Below are 22,471 nucleotides of genomic sequence, written 5' to 3'. Positions count from 1 at the left end.
TTTGGTATGAATTCTAACTATTAAATGATATACAATAACACTGTCCAACAAATTTAAACTTTTTTTAAATTCCGCGATATCCACTAGGTGATTCTTATAGGGTTCCTCGTCCTAAATACAAATCTGAAAGTGAAATTGCTCCATCACCCTCAGTTTTCGAGAAATTCGAGATTTTGTAAAAACGGTCGATTTTGAGATAAAACGTAGTACTACTTGAAAACTACGAACGCTAGAAAGTTCTATTTAGTCTTAAAAGATAGAGGAGTGTTTTCTGAATATGAAGACATATTCCTTTAGAATTATCTGCTCTTTTGAATGCCTGTAAATGAACACCGAAGTTCAAAAAGTTGTCAATGCGAGTACTTTTCACGATATACTTTTGTATTCTTATGAAAAGTTATTCGTCTAGGTCGTATTTACTATGCATTATAGGATTCTGCAAACATTTGTGAAGAGAAAACCACCCGCGACAAATGTTGGAACATTTTCTAGTTCGTACAGATCCAGAAAATATTAATTTAGAACGCACGAATTCTGTTTGCCGACGCGCAGGCTCCGCTCGCTTTATATCGGTGAATCAGGGCCGTCGTCATGCGTTCTGCACAATCATCGTCACGCGCTTGAATAATAACCATCAAATTCTCGTAACTTCGTTGAAATTCGTCCCACATTGACGAATAGAAAACCACTTTAAAGCTTAATGTTTCTACTTTTCGATACTTATCTTATTAATCTTTTTTTTATTTAAGTTAGTGTTTGGGGGTAAACTCTCCTCTAAAGAGAAATTTGTTAGGTAGCAGTTTTCGTTAAAAATTAACAACAAAATATACAATTATAGATTGAATTAATTGTTAAATAATTCAATTTAGATTTAAACAAAGTTTGCTCAATACCAAATTAACAAAAGTCGAATAATTGATGATACAATTAATTTAAAAATTAATGATTAAAATTTTATAATTGTATAGAACGAGATATTTAAAACGACTAAGATCAAAGATGGTTACTTAACGTCAACAAACGTGTTGTGAAAAGCACGTAACGATAAATTATTTTATAACAAATTGTCCGTTTATTGAACCATTACTCTTACAATTGTTTGTTTCTTTAAAAAAAAAATGCGTTACGGTACATAACGTAAAAAATAATGATTTAATAATGGATATAAGTACTTACCATACATGAAGATATATAAAATTACGTAGTAGCAACAAAAACCGATAGTGCGTGGCGCCGATTAGGCGAATCCCGTAGCGACGGCCCTGACTGACCGAAACATAGCGAGCAATGGCTGTGCAGCGGCAAAACACCGTTCATGCGTTCCGAGTTGACGTTTTGTCAAACCGTATGGATTAGAAACTGTTCCAACATTTGCCGCGGGTGGTTTTCTCTTCAGAAATGTTTGCAGAATCCGATAACGTAGTGTAAATTCGACCTAGGTGAATAACTTTTCATTAAAATACAAAAGTATTTCGTGAAAAATTCACGCATCATCACCTTTTTGAACTTCGGTGTTCATTTACAGGCATTCAAAAGAGCAGATAATTCTAAAGGAATATGTCTTCATATTCAGAAAACACTCCTCTATCTTTTAAGACTAAGTAGAACTTTCTAGCGTTCGTAGTTTTCAAGTAGTACTACGTTTTATCTCAAAATCGACCGTTTTTACAAAATCTCGTATTTCTCGAAAACTAAGGGTGATGGAGCAATTTCACTTTTAGATTCGTATTTAGGACGCGGAACCCTACAAGAATCACCTAGTGAATATCGCGGAAAAAAATCGTGTTGGACAGTGTAATTGAACGCAACTAATAATATTGCCTTACGAATCTAGTATCGCTAATCAAAACCATTGTTTTCCGGTAAGACCGGTCTATTATAAAATTGAGCAAAAACGCGGGAGGTATTAGTCCAGCCTGCCGTATACTTATCACGTTTAAATCAATCCCTTTTTTCAGTGCATGTCTCGTCGAATGTCTCGTTTTATACGTTAAATCTTGTAAACTTAAGGGAGTGGACTCCCGTGCCTTGTATGCGCTCGTACGCACTCACACAGCTCCGCATCACTGTATACGTACACGGAACTGCAAGGGCTTGCTTATTGTCCTATTTTTATCTCGACAATGCAAATTTCAGACCTCTCAATAGTCGTTTCCGCTAGATAAATGTTCAAACTGGTGCGCAAGCTCCTATAGGTAGCCTACTTTTGCTTTTTTGTGTCATAATTAACAATATTCAGCAGCGTATGTTAGCTCAAACAACGCAGCAGCACTGTCGCACCACCATATTGCTTCTTTTGATCGCGAAATACTGCTGAATATTATTAATTATGACACAAAAACGCACAAGTAGACTACCTAAAGGAGCTTACGCACAAGTTTGAATATTTATCTAGCGGAAACGACTATTGAGAGGTCTGAAATTTGCATTGTCGAGATAAAAATAGGACAATAAGCAAGCCCTTGCAGTTCCGTGTACGTATACAGTAATGTGGAGTTGTGTGAGTGCGTAAGAGCGCATACAAGGCACGGGAGTCCGCTCCCTTAACGAAAATAGGCAAAATGCGTGCAAATCATTTTTTCCGTATAATTTCCTTCTAAATAATCCGAATTGTATCGTGTCTGGTACCATTTTCATCGGGATAACATAAGAAATCGATTGGTAATACATCCGTTAAGATCCGATAAGAAATACGGAAAATGATGGTCGACCTTCTTTGGGTCTAGTTTGCTACGTCCTTTTTATGATACCATTGTTGCCCGGCGGCGGACTAACATGTGTACTCGGAAAAGCTTGAAACCATTCGAGTTGCCCGGTTCTTTCGGGCCGCTTGGTTTCTTCAGACCGCTCGATTCTATTCGGGTAGCTTGAAAAATTCAAATTACTTGGTTTCTTTCGGGTAGCTTGAATCTTTCAAGCTACTCGATTTTGTCAAGTACTCGGCTCGGCTCGGAAATCGGGTCCCGGTTTGACTCGGCTTGAAAGCCGCTTGAATATTCGGTCTTTCCGGCAGCTCTATTACAGATCCACCAGGAGGACGGCAACCGACCTTTCTGTCCAGTTACACAGTTGGTCACTTCACTTATAGCATCAAGCAATAGTGACCGAAGTGGAGAACGATATTGCGAGTCCAATATAGACTTACGAACAAGCAAAATAATTGAATAAATGATCAATAATCATTTGACAGAGGACAGACACTCGTACATACTTGCCTTTAAACTAACCAAATCAAATTAAAGGTACTCACAACCAATACCAAGCAAAAACTACGAGGAAGAATAGGAGGAACGCGAGACGCGAACGCGCGATCGCGAGATCCATATCGACCGATGGATCGTCGAAGAATGAGCTCTCACCCCTCGTGTACCTGTGTCGGTCGAGGGTCGCGGCTCGTTATCGAAGTAGAGAAGAGGAAGGGCGAACAACAACCGCGTGACACGACGTGACAGCTCGATTCGAAGGCTCGTTGGATCCATCCACAAAAGAATTTACGAAACATTAATACCACACCATAATCATATTCCCCATCTTTGTTTAAATAGTAAGGATAATTAATAATTAATTTAACTACTGTCAGATATTAATATTCAGTTGGTCCAATCACGGTTCAGAATAAGCATTCATCGAACATAGTAATCGTGAGAAATTTTTCTATATCGTTATATCTGTTAGCTGAAGTAACTAAAAATTAATTTCTGACAATAGTTACATTAATTATTAACAATATTTGTTCAAGCTATGGCCGAGAATATGACTGCTGTAATATTACACAGTAGTAGATGCTTTTTCTAAGAATATTCGAAATCATTACTAACCAATAAGTAACTAGTTTCTGATTTCAGTCACCGACCAATTACGTTTCTTTTGAGTAGCTTCGTGTATAGACGACCTAATAGTTTCCGAAATATTGGACCACATAAGTTTTGTCCCGCTAGATCGCTGAAATATCATACCGTGCGTCCTCTTCTTTATTTGCTGTGGTTCTCTACCTTCATCGCATTTCCTTTCCACTTTTCAAACTGTGTAACGGGACATATTTATTCTGTTACTACCCACCCATTTCATCGCCTCACAGTATTTTTCACCATATAACGTGACATGAATTTCGGCTGTTCGAAAATGAAAAGATTTTCAATCTTAAAACAGCTTTTGTCTGTTCTGTGCGTAAACACCGCTGTCCTCAGGAAATTTGTAAGGACATTGAATCTTAAATTTTATATTACGTTAAGTAAATTGTCGAGAAACGAAGCCAAACCATTCATTAACGATTAGGTTTAGGGTAAGAAAGGTCAATATTTTTTTACTCAGAATTTAACGTACTTCGATACAATTACATAAAAAATATAGCATTCCATGTAAGATAACGAAGTTGACCTTAAATTCTCAAAAACTCCTCTACCTATAAGAGAAACATATACACTATGTATACTTTATATTTATTTATATAATATTGTATATTTATTATTATACAGGGTGTCCCAAAAATGTAACACCTTGAAAAGGGTGGTTCGGGAGGTTATTTGAAACAACTTTTTCCTTAGCGAAAATGTTGTCCGAGGCTTCATTACGAAGATATTAACAAAAAACCCCGACCAATCAGAGCGCGTAGCCTACGCTACCTTGGCCCGCCCACCGGTATACTCGCGCTCTGATTGATCGGGGTTTTCTGTTAATATCTCCTTAACGAAGCCTCGGACAACATTTTCGCTAAGAAAAAAGTTGTTTCAAATCACCTCCCGAACCACATCTTTCAAGGACCTCCAACATTTTTGGGACACCTTGTATACGTATTTATCCAATCACATTAAATATTTTAATCTTTTCTAACCTCTAAATGTACTAGGAAGCTGATAAAGAATTCACGTCTAATATCATAATATATGGATTAACTCTTTGCAGCATAGGAATTCAAATCATAAAATATACCCATGTTGCACAGGAATTTTATTGCGTTTTAAATCAAACAAAATTGTTATATTTTTATTAATAAAGGTATCATATAATGTAACAAAATAAATATAATAACAAGGGGCGTCACATTTATAGTTTTAAGAATATTAAAACATAAACAATAAATAAAAATATGTTTTATTTGTATTACTCCCCAAGTTGCATGGTGAGAGGAATAAAATCCCACCATACTTTCATCATTTGCAAACAAATTTAATGTTTACTTTTTATTATAAAACACTTCACTTGTTTATATAGAACTAATTTTTATATAAATTACCTTACCTCTACGATTTTTCTCATAAAACCAGGAAAGAAATATTATCGCAATAAACCTTCCGCTTACAACAATTGTTGAATCGGTATTAGCATGTTGAAAGTCGCCAACATAAGTGCATACATTTGAACACATTGGATGAATATATTATTAACTGCTTAACGTAAATAAGACGAAATATGAACCTATACACATGCAGCTAATCCAAAATTTCGAGGTGAGATTAAAAATGTCCCACCATGCATTACGGTCCATCAAAAAGGTGGGACACTTTTAATCCCACCGTGCCCCAAAGAGTTAAATTATCAAAAAAAAAAAAAAAGAAATATCGATGCTTTGTTATCATTTTCAATTATCATTGTCAATTAAACTCGAACCTTTTTTGCTAATTAGAGTTTGAGATTGTTCATATTTCTATTTCAGCGTTATCTACATTTGAAAACTTTTTATCTCGCATCAACATTTTTATACTATTTTATTTTGCGACTACTCTATTAAAGTTAAAAGTTTGTCTCGCCTAGGAAAATTACTTTTTTATGTTTTACTTTAAAACACTGTTACTGTTAATAATTATATGAATGACGTCCCCAAAAAATTGATGATGGAGAAATTTATAGTAATAAATAATTATTATATACTTTAGGAGTTCATGGGGGTGAACACGTTACGTAAACCACCCTGTATATAGTGAACCTTAAATTTGTAGAAGTATGTGTAATATGTATAGCGTAAGAAAAATGAAGAGTTCTAGTTGAGAAATATAAAGCCTACCATTAAAGAGGGTGACTCAAGTAAAACGTTGAAAATAAAACTTAATGTTACGTTATAAGATTGTAAAAAAGATTATAACAAAATGAAATTGTTCTTGTTTTTGTACACTTCTATATGCTTTACATTCACTAAAAGTTTCATTTAATAGATGTAATTAAACGTTTAGCTCGAAATTATATATATGTTTAAATTATGTTTGTTTATGAGTAGCACTAGAATTATTGCAGTATCGATTACTGTTCTTATAACTGCAATTCATGTTAGTTTGAGTAAAATTATCTTCTTATACTTATAAAATAAAAAATGTTCACGATATAAACAAACTGTACTTATCGGTAGTAATATAAGAATGTCTGTTAGAGAAAAGTGGAAACAACTTAACCAGCTTTATCTATTAATAGATTGATTATTGAAGTAAGAGTATATTTTCTTTTAACATCTTTCTTACGTATATCCCTTACATCATTTAAATAATTACTCTCTATACTACAATTTTTGTTCAAGTAAATTACACTAATGTTACTTGAATCTTTGCCATCTTTTGGTTTTTATCACAATATTTACAACAATATATACTATTTAATCAATTGCTCTCATACTACATTTTTGAGATTTCTCATCAAACATTTTTGTTCGGGTAAAGTACACTAGTGTTACTTTACAACTTTTTGTTTTCTATTTATAGTATAGTAAATACCACTTATTTATTTATTCATGCTAAAAATCACTAAAAGCAGATTAAATTTAAATTGATCATACACATAATAAGCATGACAACCATTTTCTGTCATCAAAATTTCTTTTAATATTTCACTTATATTAGAGAATTGGTTAACGATAGCCAGCAGTAATCAGAAATTTTGTGTTCGAGCTAATCTTGAATCTTCCGTTTGTCCCTCAAAAGTCGATATCTTCGTTAGCTTTTAGGAAAAAGAAATTGTAACGCTTCATGCGAGACACGGGGTAGATGTCGAATGAAATAGCACGTAGGAGTTCACGTGCACGGCAGATAATATTACGAAAACAGCAACATGGACGGAGGCGTGTGAATCACGTGAACAGTAGAGTAGAGAGGTTGCAGGTTATATGGTGCACCATATACGTAAATTCTGCATAGGTCTATCTTTGTGAAACTGTACAAGAGCGTACGCGAGGCGATCGAACCTCTCGAGAGAACTCGAAAGACGGATGGGGAAAGGCCCACGGTCTTTAACCCATTTCTTCAGGGTCGTCTTGTTGGGTAGAATCGGTAGGTGTATCTCCGTAAACATTCCAAATGGGGATATTTAGGAACGACAAAGAGCTGTGTGAACTTGGCACCCGACTTTTCAAAAATTAATTTTTTTTATAGAAAACGATAGTATCTCGTTAGTACCTGATTATACCTCCAATAGTTTCGTTTGTACCTCCACCAATTAATAATTAAAAAAAATTCAAAAAATGGTCAGCGCCCGACATCGAGATTTTTGAAATCGGTTTTTCCCGATTCTTTAGAATCGTTTGTACCCGCCGGAAACGTTTTTCTTTTCATTTGTACCTCAATAGTTTAACTTATACAGCAATTGTTGATCCGCGTAAGAGTGAAGTTCGTTAATTTTCAAGATATTTAAAATTCCTGCGGGTACAAACGATTCTAAAGAATCGGGAAAAAACAGATTTTAAAAATCTTGAAGATTAACGAACTTCACTCTTACGCGGATCAACAGTTGCTTGTAAAATGTAAACTATTGAGGTACAAACGAAACGAAAAGCAGTACAAACGGGTATAAACGATTCTAAAGAATCGAGAAAAACCAATTTCAAAAATCTCAATGTCGGGTGCTGACCATTTTTTGAATTTTTTTAAATTATTAATTGGTGGAGGTACAAACGAAACTATTGAAGGTACAATCAGGTACTAACGAAATATTATCCTTTTCTATAAAAAAAAATTAATTTTTGAAAAGTCGGGTGCCAAGTTCACATAGCTACGACAAAGCGCCCTCGAGTTTTCTTACTCTTCGTCATTGCTAACAAGGTAATAATAGAGGACTCTCAAATTTTCCTTCGATCATTCGAACTTTTCAAAATTCGATTAATGCAATTTATTCCGTACGATAAGTGACCATATCGCCCATATATGAATGGCAATGCTTTTCACTGAAGAACTAAAAAAATTAATTTTGAAAGTGAAGCATCAAAGGAAATGAATGAAACTCATGAATTCTGACAAAGTTACAAAAATAAATACCTCGATAAATATTTGATTATGTAATCTCCAATAGATTAAATAATATTTAATTAAAATAGTATTTAATTTAAAATACCTCGACAAATGTTTGATTATGTAATCTCCAATAGTCTAAATAATATTTAATTAGTATTAGAGTAGAAGTTTCAGAGATCATCCAACCATTTTAACTTCGTTAATTTACATTATTATATTACCCACTAATTTCTCTTAATTATACTGATGAATGTATCGAATGTAAAGAAAATACAATGAAATAAATATAGCATTCTATAAATTAATTTTTGGACAAAAAAGATAACCGACTTCGAAAAACATTAAAACTGCACTAAAAAGTATGAAATAATTTCTAGTTAATTTATATGAATACTCTCCAGCTCTAGGTATTATTCATAAATAAGAATAGAAAGAACTTATTTTAGAATATAACAACAGGTTCTTGTTTGTAGCAAGATTTCCACAACGTCTAAGGACAACGTTTAAGGGTTGACGTGCTTTAGTTGGTTCAACGTAGTATTATTGTTGTAAATTTATTGTTAATTAACCAACTACAGTGATTGTTGTCCAAAATTGGGTATTTGTAGGTAAATTGTCATAATCTCTATAACGTGGGCCATTATTTGGGCATTTGTAGATAAAAATACTAACTATATCCCAACTGATCCCCAACTATTGGAAAGCGTTGGCCAACCATAAATGCTACGAGGGATCTACGCGCGATTTACAATAAACTATACTATTTATTATTTACTATTCGAAATAATATTTTATCCAGTTCTTTCCTCCAAGTGTTTCAATTGATGCAATAAAACGATATCTATTTCCGATTGTAACTGTCAGGAAAAAGAATGTCGATTCGTTCCAGGAAAAGATAGCAAAGATAAATGCACCAACACTTAATATCGTGCGGTAACTAATAAGTAAAAACGGAGACAGATTTATTAAGCTGAATAATATTGCAAATTAGTGTAATTATATTGCGTCTATTTAATCGTTTCTTCTGTCTATAGCATTCGATTTGTGCTTGTAGAAACGACTGGTCATAGTCAGACGATACTTGTATTATCTGAAATCCATCAGCTTATCAGACTAATTGGCAAACACTTGCGATGACGAATTAATTCACAATTGTGATCACTGTGCTCTTGAATCTTTCTTTCTAGATTACCTGGCTATCATTAGCAGATATTCTGTTACATGTATCTATATCAAAATTCATTAGGCTTGCATAGGGAAATACGAACTTTAGAGTCATAATATTTTCCAAATAGAAATTGAAAATATATGTTCATAATAATTTTACAGTCCCAAACAAGCTATTACTTATTTTACATTCTTTTTGTTTTAGAGTCATCTCCTAAATTTACAATGTTACGATTAACTTTACTAAAATAAATACAGCTAAAATATTTATTAAATGCTTCAGTTTGTACTAAAATAAATTTTACAAAAATATATACAGTTTGCGCAAGCATAATCTATTATTATAAATTTTTCCGTCGTCAATTTTTTTGGGACGTCATTCATATAATTATTAACAGTAACAGTGTTTTATTGTAAAATATAAAAAAGTAATTTTCCTAGGCGAGAGAAACTTTTAATTTTAATAGAGTAGTCGCAAAATAAAATAGTATAAAAAAGGTTGATGCGAGATAAAAAGTTTTCAAATGTAGATAACGTTGAAATAGAAATATGAACAATCTCAAACTCTAATTACCAAAAAAGTTTCGAGTTTAATTGACGATGATAATTGAAAATGATAACAAAGCATCGATATTTTTTTTTTGGATAATTGAATCCATATATTCTGATATTAGATGTGAATTCTTTATCAGCTTCCTAGTACATTTAGAGTTGGAAAAGATTAAAATATTCAGTGTGATTGGATAAATACATATACAGGGTGTCCCAAAAATGTTGGAGGTCCTTGATAGAGGTGGTTCGGGAGGTGATTTGAAACAACTTTTTCCTTAGCGCAAATGTTGTCCGAGGTTTCGTTGAGGAGATATTAACGGAAAAGCCCGACCAATCAGAGCGCGAGTATGCCGGTGGAGCGTAGGCTACGCGCTAAACGGCCGCGCTGATACGCTACCGCGGGTACTCCAACGGTATACTCGCGCTCTGATTGGTCAGTGTTTTCCATTAATATTTCCTCAACGAAGCCTCAGACAACATTTTCGCCAAGGAAAAAGTTGTTTCGAATCACCTCCTGAACCACCCCCTGCAAGGTGTTACAACATTTTTGGGACACCCTGGATATTTACTAAATCTGCTTGAATTCCGACAGTCGTCAATTATACTTTGGAAACGTAACTATTCTACAAACATGTGATCATGAATTTTCCCAAAATATAGGGGAAAGATCATAGAACACTTTTGAAGGCGCTACAACATTTGTGGGGCACCCTGTATAAACAACGAAATAAAGAAAAATCAGCTTTGTACTAATGATGTAAATCAATTGTCGCTGCCTTCCGTACTATAACTACGCAATACCAAATATCTCCGAACCAAGCGCGCGCTAATTTTTCTTATAAAATATTCGATCTTCAATTTTTTACACGAATAAAACATGCGAGCACTTTACATATTTAAATGCGTACGATTTTATGCGTAAAGAATGTTGTGAGTTTGACATGTGCTGAAAATACTGGATGGGCAAGTACTTATGAGCGATAGTGTATATTCAAAATGTTCTGATACAATAAACGTGTGTTAAAAAAAAAAATTAACAGATTTCACGCTCATCGTAAGAATCAAGAAATTGAGAATGAAACTCAGTAAAAAGCTTTTCCTCGTTATCACCCCCCGTATTCCAGTCTCTCATACCTATCCATTTGTCCCTGTCTCTGTCCATGCTTCATTTTTATGTCACAAACGTTCCATTTCCCTGTTAGCACCTCCCTTATTTCCAAAATAAAATGATTTTCAATCATAAAAAACTGTCCTAGCCATGGAGTCGTGGAGCTTTCTTTCCACAAAGCAACCCTTAAATCAGTCGGTTTGTCGCTAGCGATAGGAACGTATCGACATCGACACGGAACCGGAGTCGGAGGAACTAGTATAGAAGGACGTAAGTAGAGGGACCGATCGACCGACGCGACGCGAGGCGACGCACCATTCAGTCGCGTACCAACCATCGCGCATTGTACATTGTACGTCGCGACGCGCTCGCAGTCGGACGATATAGACACACTTCTGCTCCTTTCCAGCGACTGGCAGAGAGCAGAGAAAGAGCAGAGAGAGGAGAAACGAAGGGGCACACGGAGTTTTCGGTTGGCGCTTTTCCCCCCTACCATTTTTAAACCGATTCTAATCTGTCCGTTGCCCGAGGCTAGGGGTCAGTTCGCTAAACCTTAAACCAGACGAACGCGAGACACAGAGGATCGAAGGTGAGTTTCATTTTATAAAATTAAGTTTCGTGAAACAGAACCGACGGTGTTTTCCTTCGAAACGACGTGAGACAATTGGAGTTGGACGATAATAGATGATACACTAACGTAAAGACACACGCACACACGGTGCCGTTGACTTTTCGTCGATCGATCCTTCTGGTGTATCCCGTTAATTCTTGCGAACGGTTTCGCATCGAGCTACCGAAACGAGAGTTTTTGGCTCGATTCGCCGATTGAGAGAACACGAATTTCGGGATCGTATTTCAAATTTGGCTAACGACCACTTTCCAGAATGATCGTTCGTCCAGAGGATTAACAGAATTCGCAGGGATCGTTGTGTACGTTTCCCGCACAAGTAAGATCAACAACCGTTTCAGAAATAGACAGTGGTAGTGACCTGTGTTTATTTCTATGGTACTCGTACATGATACTCGTACTTCAAACGATCAGTGAGTTACGTATACAGTGAAGAGCATAATTGTACCAATAACCAGAGATTTCGTATAATTCATGTTATATTGCCATTAACATTAAGATATACAACAAATAAATACAACAGGAACTGCATGAAGAAATTTTGCACTGTTTAATGTAATATAAACCATTTTTTATAATTTTTGATCTGCTGTTGTCCAATTGTAAGCTATTAAAACTAGAAAATCATATTATATATATATTTATATTTTAAGAGATATTAACGGAATATATACATATATATACATATACACACAGTATCAATTGAATATTCTTTGTTGCAGGTGAACAAAGCATATCGACATCTTCAATTGTTTATATTACATGAAACAGTGCAAAATGTTTCTGTTATATTTGTTTTATGCGTACTTTAATGTTAGTGGCAATATATAGTGAATTATACGAAATCTTTGATTATTGGTATCTAGCTATGCTCCTCACTGTATAGCCGTGTAAAGTGTGTATTTAAGGTTTCCAAACTTACTTTTCATTTTGTTCGGAATACAAACACAGTGCTGGGAAAAGGAAGTTATAGAGTCAACCCTCTTACAACGCGATATAAAAATTGCGATAGTCTTCCTGAAATACGATAACGGTTTCCATATAACACGGTTTCGTAAACTTGGAACAAAAATAATAACGTTATTTCCTCTTTCATAAACTCTTATATTAAATATCTTGTAATCTCTGTTTATTAAATTTATAGAATTTCCGAATAAATGTTTCCTAAAAATAAATTCTGCGTGGTTACGTCATTTTACAGTTTCGTTCACACGGTTTTTCATATTTGCACGGCTTTCCAAGAACGCGTTTACCATTCAACACACGGAACGCATTCCCCTGATTTCTATCAGTTTATGGTTTCACTTAACAGCTACATATTCCATACAACCAGGGCCGGTTTTAGCAATATTGGCGCCCCGGGCAAGATTATCGTGGCGCCCCTTCAGGGGTATGTACAGGGTGTCTAAAAAATGGTGGAGGTCCTTGAAAGAGGTGGTTCGGGAGGTGATTTGAAACAACTTTTTCCTTAGCGAAAATGTTGTCCGAGGCTTTGTTAAGAAGATATTAACGGAAAACACTGACCAATCAGAGCGCGAGTATGCCGGTGGAGCTTAGGCTACGCGCTAGACAGCCGCGCTCATACGCTACCGCGGTCGCTCCAACGGTATGCGCGCGCTCTGATTGGTCGGGGTTTTCTGTTAATATCTCCTTAATGAAGCCTCGGACAACATTTTCGCTAAGGAAAAAGTTGTTTCAAATCACCCCCCAAACCACCCCTTTTAAAGTGTTACAACATTATTGGGACACCCTGTATATCGATATATTCGTATACTAGAGACACCGAATTGCGACGCCCCCAAAAATCTGGCGCCCTGGGCGGTTGCCCGACCGCGCCCCTCCCTAACGCCGGCCCTGCATACAGCATGTAACGAATTAACCGTATTATACAAGAGTTGACTGTTGTTACAAAAAGAAGTTATAGCGGAATAAGTGATTACTAATTATTCCATGAAAAATTGCGTCACAGGATATAAAATTGTAGTTGGATAATTTACGTGACAGAATCTGATCGTAAACATAATTCTGTATTTTGTAACATTCTCTTTTGCATGATAATCCGTGCAAATAATGAATATAATTTTTAAATATGTTTAAGACGCTCACACGAATTTTCAGGTTTCTCCAAAAATTTTTATTTTTGATAGAAAAATTTTATGTACATTGAAGTACATTAATGTATTGTATAAGTATTCAACTAGAGAATTTTTTTTATTTTACATTTTTACAAAAATGGAAGTTTGAAAGGCGATTCAGTGGATCGTTTCAAAAATAAATGGTTTTGCGACGGAAACGATAAATCAAACGAGGTTCAAGCTAGAACAGTGAAACAAAATTAATTAGTTTCCTTAGTCCAACAGCTAGTGAAATACATAATCATGAACGATGTCATCACAATTATGGTATTAGCCTACAAATGCGGTACTTAAAATTTCATAAAAAATATAAATATTAATATAATAAAGAAATCCTACATATTTCACTAGAAAAACATATGATGATTACATAAAAAGAAAAATCGATTGAATATTGATTGACTATGACTAGAGTGGCCACTGATTTTGAAAATGCTGACTCGAGAATAACGCGTTTAAAGTTTCCGTTACACTGATGCGCGTCTCTACTTCTACAGCTCAAAACTGCCCTTACAATTTCGATATCAATTTCTAATTAACGGTATATCATTTCCGTATACATATATAGAGATTACTTTACGCAAAAAAAGAAAATTGAAAGATAAAATACTGTGAACATTAAATATAAACTTAGAATTTTGCGTTGAAAAATTATATATATACATATAATTTTTCAACGCAAATTTGTAAGTTTATTTTTAATGTTTACAGTATTTTATCTATATATATACATGAATACTTAATGAATATTTTATATATACATATATATATATGATTATTCATAAGGATTTCTCTATTAACGTTTAAACTACTTGGTCTTGTAACTATTACCTTAGTTGTATTTGAAACTCATGTATATTAATCTTAAAGTATTTTTGTTTACCCGAAGTGGGCTGTACTTCGAAAACGGTACCAATATACGTTATATACTAATCGGTTAATTACTGAATATTACTTAACGTTGAAGGGTCGCACGATATTTCTATATATTATATATCCAAATTCATCTTCAATATAACTGTAATAAATTAAATGGAGAAAAATAGAGAAAAATAATATAGAATAGAATTATAGTAATAATAGTATAGTATAGAATAATAGAGAAAAAAAATGAAAATAAAGATGAAAAATAAACTTGTAACTATATAAATTCATATAACAATTCATAATCACCAAACAACTCCTACCACAGTTTCTTTTTCTAACCAAATAATAACTTTTCTTGACATTGTGTTTACATTCGAACAGACCCTCTCGATAAAGGTAAAAACATCGAACACGCGACACTTTTGCAATCGAATTATACAGGAAAACTATTGAAAATCTTATCGTAATGTTGACCTTGGAATCGAAGATTAAATTTGTTCTTTAAATTTTATCGCGCGCTACTCGTCGCATGGGCCAAACTTGTCATAGTACAAAATCTATACCTCCCATGACAACTGTTTCCACGTAAAAACTAAAAAGTTTATTATTATTTTAAGTCGAGTTTATTTACGTAACGTACTTCAAGTAAAGCTAGTAGTATTTTCATTTTATCATTTACAAAATATGCAATGTGCTGCGTAAACAAATTAGAAATAATAATAAACTTGTGTAGATTAGATCGCAGGTGTGTTTATAGAATAACGGTAGTCAAGGTTGAACTTTGAGAAATACGAGATAAATATTCTTCAACATTAATTGAAAAGGTAATACGATTGATCGAATATGATTGAGTACGTTTGATTTACGTTTTATGTTTCACCCATTAAGAGCATGATACGTCTCGGCGCATTCAATTGATCATATTGCTATATCATTGTGCATCGAATGACAATTAAACGATAACAATGATCATTACTTAAAATATAAACATTACGCAAATAAAATCGATTGGAATTTTAATAAACTCTTGTATTATATTTTTTGCAATTGTTTTCAATTTTGCCAGCTAGAATATTTCGAGTTCTGTTCGAGCCAGAGCCGTCTTAACAGCATCGTGGACCCTCGGGCAAATCAGTACACCGAGATTCTTAGTTCTTTTAGATATTGCAGCCTATAGAAAAAAATTTCAAAGGATACTAAATAAAATAATAAAATAAAAAGGAATAATAAAAGGAAAATATAAAGGACTAAAATGAAAAAGGAAAATAAAAAGGAATTTAAAAAAGTTATTCTGAAGATGAGATGTTAAAGAAAATAAATCTGGACAAGATTCCTGAATTTTGATAAGGTTGTAACAACAAACACTGTGACGAACCTTAAATTATGTAGTTTCCAATTATTTTCAAACAAAATTTTAGCGTAGCAGTCAACCTGTTAATTGGAAGATATGGGTGTAGAAATATTTTTTTGTAATTTCTTGATGTTGACCTTCATACACGAGCTGTTTATTTTGGAAATGGCATAAATCACTTTGTTTTCAAATCGAGATATTTAACACGTAGGCTACCAGGTTAGAACCCTATGAAAATGTCTACAACGTTGAAATTTTGTCTCGAGATTATCGAAGATTACGTAATTTAACATTTGTCATAGTATTTAATTTATTAATAGTATTAAGTAGTAATATAAATAGTATTTAATTTATCTCCATTATTGTTTCATCTTCAGAATTAATTTTTTTAATTTCTTAATGAAAAGTCCCGTCATTCATTTCTGGACGACTAACGTGTTAAATAACTTTCAAAATAAACGACTCGTACGCATTTCAAAATGTAGAACGTAAATATCGATAATAGAAATCGCTAATACCAAATTTAAATATGATTTAGATAAAGTTTTAATGATTCCAAATCTATTTAGCTGTTAAATTACACAATATTGTTAACAGATTTAATTCTATAGATAAAGTTACATTCATGTTATATTTCGTAACAAATCAGTCCTATTTCTAAATTCTCAAATGTTTAACCCTTTTTCGTGTATCAATCGTCTACCTTTAACACGTTTAAAAAGTGTATAAATCCATTTTATTGATATTAACGATCCTTTGAAATATTTTGGCGAGAAAATGATCAATACTGTTTGCTAAAGATAATATATTCAAAATAGAATCTTTGCAAACGCACCTGCGACAATTAAACGTAAATGAAGATTCATTTTCTTCTGCAAATATTATAATATGAACTTTACGCAGACTACTAATAAGTAAGCTTATTCCAAGACATTACTTAATATTCCAAACGCTAATATATTCAAAATAGAATCTTTGCAAGCGTAAATAAAAATTTATTTTCTTCTGCAAATATTATAATATGCACTTTACGCAGTCTACTAATAAGTAAGCTTATTCCAAGACTGTAACGATTGCGAACTACTTCATAGAAGCAAACCATTAGGTGAACTATGGTTTAACGAGGTGGCCAGCGTCAATTATAGTTTTGTGATCAATAAAGCTATCTCATTGTCGGTGCTAGTGGATGACTTACTCGACATGTATTGCCTGAGACACACCTGTGGCCTGCATGCACGTCGTTTTGCCCAATGGGAAGCCGATTTTGTTTGACCTCTGATTGTGTTCTCTACACAATAGTTCGAAAGCAGACGTTGTTTGCATTCGAAACGAAAACAGCTCGTATACCGCTCGGAGACCAGAAAAGTATTTTATCTGGATACGAATTACGAGTACTGTGGAATATTATATCTCAATTATTCGAATTAATTAGGGGACTATTTAAAAAAAATTGCTGCCACGAAGTCATATTATTATTTGCGCCATTTATAATCGAATTGGTAACTTTATCTTTTGTCTCCCTCGGAACCATGAAACTTTAGTCTGAAATATTTTTTGTTAAAACCCCCTGTCTTCTAGATATTACCATGTCCAAGTTAAAATGGGACATCCTGAATAAATAGACAATGTAATATAAAACAGAATATCGTGTACTAACTTATTAATAGACTGCAACCCTTAATCTTTCCTCATTGTGAGTCACATCATCCAAAAGAGCATATATAGCTGTAAAAATTAGAGAACAATATTTGGACAAAATTTAACTATTAAAAAATTAGTAACATCGACAGAAAATACTAGAAATTTTATTATTTATATTGTTATGTATATTGTTCTCTATTTATAGTGTTCTCTAAGTTATTACCTTTCAGAAACACACCAATTTATTTAACAAGATTTAATGTTAACTGAAGTTAAGTTACTTATAACTAGACTGCGGATTTGTATGGATTTATAGGAAATTTGAATGTACAAAAACCTACAAAATGCGAACAATATGCAAGAATATAAAAAGTATCGAAAGTAAAGTTCATGTTATAATATTTGCAGAATTAAATAAATTCCTATTTAGGTTCAATTTTTGTAGTCACGTTCGCGAAGATTTTATTTTACATAAAGATCCGCGGTCTACTTATTAATAAAGCGAAAGAAGCTTTTGGGACGACGAAACTTTAATACATCGAGTCAACCGAGGAAGGAACGCGAAATGAAACCAATATCGAACACAATTTTATCGTAAAGTACCAATATTAATCTTCAACGGTGTTACGTCGAATGAGGTTTGATGAAAGTGTATCGAAATCAGAAAGTCCATATCGCAAAGGGCGATATATAGCCGAACGAGAAGTTGGATTAAATCATTTGTAAGGCACTAGAATATCTCGCCCAATCGAAAGACTAATTATCGATTTAATGATACAAGTTAATCCGTACTCGACACTGTAGTGTTGAGTACATATTATCAACGATTCCCTCGAATCGTGACGGAATAAAACAATCGTTTCTGTGATCGCGTAACGTCGTGCTGCCACTTTCGGAATTAGTGTCAAGAGGCACCAGGATTTCCCGAAAACAAGTATCTCGCGTTTCTCATAAGCGTTTTCGGTAAACAGAATCGTCACCATTTTTTGAATCACTTGTTATGTCCAATACGGTATAAAATAAGAAAAGATTGAAGATATAAATAATTTTTATATAGAAAAACCACAATTAACACTTTATGTCATTTATAATTTTCACTAGCATAAAAAATCAATTTCTATTTAAAAAAAAATTGCTGCCACGAAGTCATATTGTTATTGGCGCCATTTATAATTTTTATATAGAAGAACCACAATTAAGATTTTATGCCATTTATAATTTTCACTAGCATAAAAATCGACAGCTATTTAAAAAAAATTGCTGCCATGAAGTAATCTGTTTTATAGTAATTATTGCACCTGTTGGTTCCTTATTATAAATCACCAGGCTTGCACATGTGTTTTTTTCCATGTCATATTTACATTGTTTTACATCCATTTAACTTCTTATTTTAACACTAAATCTGTTGTGGCCTGGTCAGAATTGGTCAAATGACCGTTTTCGAACTTATGTATACAATTCTTATACATATGCATGTATGTATTTATTTGATGCTCCTCTAAGGGACTTTCCTCTTGGTGCAAATGCAAATTTTGTCTCGTAACTTGCTAGTATTACTAGAATTTCATTATTCAACTGTACAGGATTACTACTCGATTTATGCACTATTATTAGGTTGTCCCAAAAGTTTCTTTCGCTTTATTAATAAGTAATACATGCACAATATTTTATGTTTTATGTTACATTACTGAATTGTACACGAGTCATTTTGCTCCATTACTGTTACAACATGAATATCTATGAAATTAGATTGTCTATTTATATAAACACGACCACATAAAATAATTGAGTGAAACTTGCGAAAGAAACATTCGGGACAACCTAATATATTGAAGTAATTCCAGTTTTTGCGCTCCATCCCTTAAGGGACTTCCCTCTTGGTGCAAATGCAAGTTTTGTCTCGTAACTTGCTTATATTACTTTCATTATTCAACTGTACGCGATTAATACTCGATTTATGCGCTATTATATTGAAGTAACTGCAATTTTTGCGCTTCATCCCTTAAGGGACTTCCTTCTTGGTGCAAATGCAAGTATTGTCTCGCAACTTAATATTACTAAAATTTCATTATTCAACTGTTCACGATGAATACTCAATTTATGCGCTATTATATTGAAGTAACTCCAATTTTTGCGCTTCGTCCCTTAAGGAACTTCTTTTTTGGTGCAAATGCAAGTTTTGTCTTGTAACTTGCTATTATTACTAAAATTTCATTATTCAACTGCACACGATTAATACTCGATTTATGCGCTATTATATTGAAGTAACTCCAATTTTTGCGCTCCAAATACAATGCAGCATATTAAATACATGCGAGACAGGTCAAAATTAAAAATGACCTACATTCAAAATGAACAAACTTGATTTAACTTTCTGTCGGAGGAACCAAAAATTGGTCCTTTAATTATTGCTATTATTATATCCCCTTTAGACTTCATGTACATTAACACTATCATTTCATTACAGCAATCATTTTTGTACTATTTTTTTCATCAATGTTGCGACTCATTTTGGTTAACTATCAACTGATTTGTATTTTTATAGTCCCGATATCCTCAATTTCAATAATGTTATTCTTAATAAATAATACAAATTCAGCGACTAACAATTTTCAAATTAAACAGTAGTCTTAATCATTGATTACATTTTGTCCAATTTGTGAAATATTCCATTCAACAATTGATATTCTAATTTTTATTCAACGTGGAACGAATAAACGGTTATTTCTCTTTAATTTTACATTTTCATCTTCTTTGGTAGGAGACGAATAAAAGTTGAGATACATTGCTGTAGGGTAAATGGACATAACAAGTATCGAACATCGTTTGTACATAAAGTTATCGAGGAAAATCCTTGATTAAATTGTGTCACATTACAGATCAGATATAAGATTGTCTGAGAATGTTTCGCGATTGTTAAACGACGTGTCCGTTCTGGGGAATAATCGTCGGTGCTTGTCCTTAATTGTGGATCACGTGACAAGGTCCAGCACGTAGATCGCTTATGTAACTGGGCGCAAAGTCCCTATCGATCGTGAATCATTATCGAACAATCTGAAGAATCGTAGCAGTCTCGTTAACTCATTGTTCCTGACGCAATGCCTGACTCCAGGAAACGTAACTCCAACGATCGGAAAAAACACGAAATTTCCAAAGAAGCAGAGTCCGCGATCTTTCCTGTTCCGATCGAGAAACTACCTGCTAGCAATAAATAGATCAGTCAGAGGTTAGAGCACATAGCGATGAAAAAACTCATCCTTGCAGCCATTGAGTGTTGATTAAATATAACGTTTTCGAACTTGGCGTAGATCTTCGGTAAAAGTGAATTAACACGAAGATTTAGACAATTACGTGAATAAGTAAAAGCAAATAACAATTTTTCTTGTTTTTTTTTAACTTTCCTTTTGTTTTTTCTTGCTTTTTCAAATCAATTTATAAACATTAAGCTTGTAGTTTAAAATGTTGTTATTCCTTGTAAAAGAAAAGTCATACGTATAAATAAAAATAGAAACATGAAATAATTTCTATTTAGTTTGTATTGAATTATGTTAAATGATATATTCAATTTCTATTTCCTTTATATTAAATTATATTAAATCTATGCAATTTAAGACCAACAACTTTAAAATCTACGGTATGGTTTTTGAGATATTGAGATGTGAAGAGTTATGTGAGCCACCCTGTATTAATTAGGTGTAGAAAATAATTCTGTGCCTTTATATTCAATCGTTTATTATCTCTTATCTTTTTGTAACTCTAGTTTAAATAGAAATATTTACTCGTCACTTCGTTACGTTAAAGTACAAATTTTCTAAGTTCTTGAACTGATAACCCAAGTCTCAACCTGATGGTCGTTACAATTTATCTACATATACAAAGTTTATGTAACCATAAAATTTTGCTTCCTAATCTTCTTCTAACAGATTACATGTATAACAGGTATTTATAATAACTATAGAAGAATGACAATAACCAAAATGTTACGCTGCATGGAATGTCCATCAGGTTGAGACTTAGAAGGATGGAACTTTAATATACAGTGGGTGTAGAAAGTATTCGTACACCGATCAAGTTCCAAAAAACTATGTAAAATTGTAATTTATTCACTCATTTTTTATACACAATGACATTCTACATATTCTCGGAAATCTCTAGAATAGATAGAGTACAAAAAAAAATAGCTATTTATGTAAGTTGCGAAATTAGCAAGAAAAAAACAATTAATCGATAGAAATATTGAAGCAATAAGTATTCGCACAACTGTTTAAAAGTACTTTCCTGGAAATTTGATGTTTTCTAATTCGTACGGAGCAATAAACTAATGTGTTTACGTTACAAACTTTACTGTAAATGGTTCGTCATAAGAATCGTGCAAATACTTATTGCTTCTATACTTGTACCCACTTTTCGCATTTTTTTGTTAACATCACAAATTATATTGACTGGTAAATGTTGTTTGGGCTATATCTATCTTAGAGACTTGCGAGAATATGTAAAATATCATTGATTATAAAAAAAGGAGTTAAGAAACTACAATTTCACACAAAAGTTTTTTGGGAAATTCATCGGTGTACGAATACTTTCTACACCCACTGTACCAAAATTACGAGTAAATATATCTGTTTAGACAAGAGTTATAAATGATTGAATGTAAAGGCACAGAATTAATTTCTACACCTATCAATTGATGAAGAACAACTAATAAAAAAAGTTGAATTTGTAGTATTTATCCATCAATTTTAATAAATCATGGAGATTCTCCCGATAAAAATGATTCGAAACAGGATTTCAATTATTGGAAATTTTTCAAAAATT

The 22,471-nt window shown here is 33.2% G+C and overlaps 1 long non-coding RNA gene across 1 annotated transcript in view; it reads left to right on the top strand.

The window, feature by feature from the left end:
* The first annotated feature begins 11,345 nt into the window (after positions 1-11,345).
* Positions 11,346-22,471, top strand: part of LOC128873226 (uncharacterized) — a 15,305-nt gene continuing 4,179 nt past the window's right edge. The window contains exon 1 of the long non-coding RNA XR_008456357.1: positions 11,346-11,623. This is a non-coding gene — a long non-coding RNA (uncharacterized LOC128873226). The remainder of the gene's footprint in view (positions 11,624-22,471) is intronic.

The sequence above is a fragment of the Hylaeus volcanicus genome, chromosome 3 (assembly GCF_026283585.1).
Source record: "Hylaeus volcanicus isolate JK05 chromosome 3, UHH_iyHylVolc1.0_haploid, whole genome shotgun sequence".
NCBI lineage: Eukaryota > Metazoa > Arthropoda > Insecta > Hymenoptera > Colletidae > Hylaeus > Hylaeus volcanicus.
This window is presented reverse-complemented; position numbering and strand designations above follow the sequence as displayed.